Raw genomic sequence first — 1089 nt, 5'->3', positions numbered from 1 at the left:
TTCGTGCCGCCCCGGCAGACGCGGTTTTCGCGCCGCCCCGGCTGACGCGGTTTCGTGCCGCCCCGGCAGACGCAGTTCGGACTTAGCACTTTTCGGCTGTGCCTGGCTGGCGGCCCACTCACTCGATCGCCATGTCTGTTTGCCACAGTTTTCCCGGTGGTGCCGCACCCGGGCTCGCCCCGGCTGACGCAGTTTTCGCGCCGCCCCGGCTGACGCGGTTTCGTGCCGCCCCGGCAGACGCGGTTTTCGCGCCGCCCCGGCTGACGCGGTTTCGTGCCGCCCCGGCAGACGCAGTTCGGACTTAGCACTTTTCGGCTGTGCCTGGCTGGCGGCCCACTCACTCAATCGCCATGTCTGTTTGCCACAGTTTTCCCGGTGGTGCCGCACCCGGGCTCGCCCCGGCTGACGCAGTTTTCGCGCCGCCCCGGCTGACGCGGTTTCGTGCCGCCCCGGCAGACGCGGTTTTCGCGCCGCCCCGGCTGACGCGGTTTCGTGCCGCCCCGGCAGACGCAGTTCGGACTTAGCACTTTTCGGCTGTGCCTGGCTGGCGGCCCACTCACTCGATCGCCATGTCTGTTTGCCACAGTTTTCCCGGTGGTGCCGCACCCGGGCTCGCCCCGGCAGACGCGTTTTTTTTTTTCTTTCGCCCCGGCTGACGCAGTTTTCGCGCCGCCCCGGCTGACGCGGTTTCGTGCCGCCCCGGCAGACGCGGTTTTTTGCGCCGCCCCGGCTGACGCGGTTTTTGCCGCCCCGGCTGACGCAGTTCGGACTTAGCACTTTTCGGCTGTGCCTGGCTGGCGGCCCACTCACTCGATCGCCATGTCTGTTTGCCACAGTTTTCCCGGTGGTGCCGCACCCGGGCTCGCCCCGGCTGACGCAGTTTTCGCGCCGCCCCGGCTGACGCGGTTTCGTGCCGCCCCGGCAGACGCGGTTTTCGCGCCGCCCCGGCTGACGCGGTTTCGTGCCGCCCCGGCAGACGCAGTTCGGACTTAGCACTTTTCGGCTGTGCCTGGCTGGCGGCCCACTCACTCGATCGCCATGTCTGTTTGCCACAGTTTTCCCGGTGGTGCCGCACCCGGGCTCGCCCCG

The sequence above is a fragment of the Rhipicephalus microplus genome, unplaced genomic scaffold (assembly GCF_043290135.1).
Source record: "Rhipicephalus microplus isolate Deutch F79 unplaced genomic scaffold, USDA_Rmic scaffold_312, whole genome shotgun sequence".
Classification (NCBI taxonomy): domain Eukaryota; kingdom Metazoa; phylum Arthropoda; class Arachnida; order Ixodida; family Ixodidae; genus Rhipicephalus; species Rhipicephalus microplus.
Note: the sequence above shows the minus strand (reverse complement) of the source record.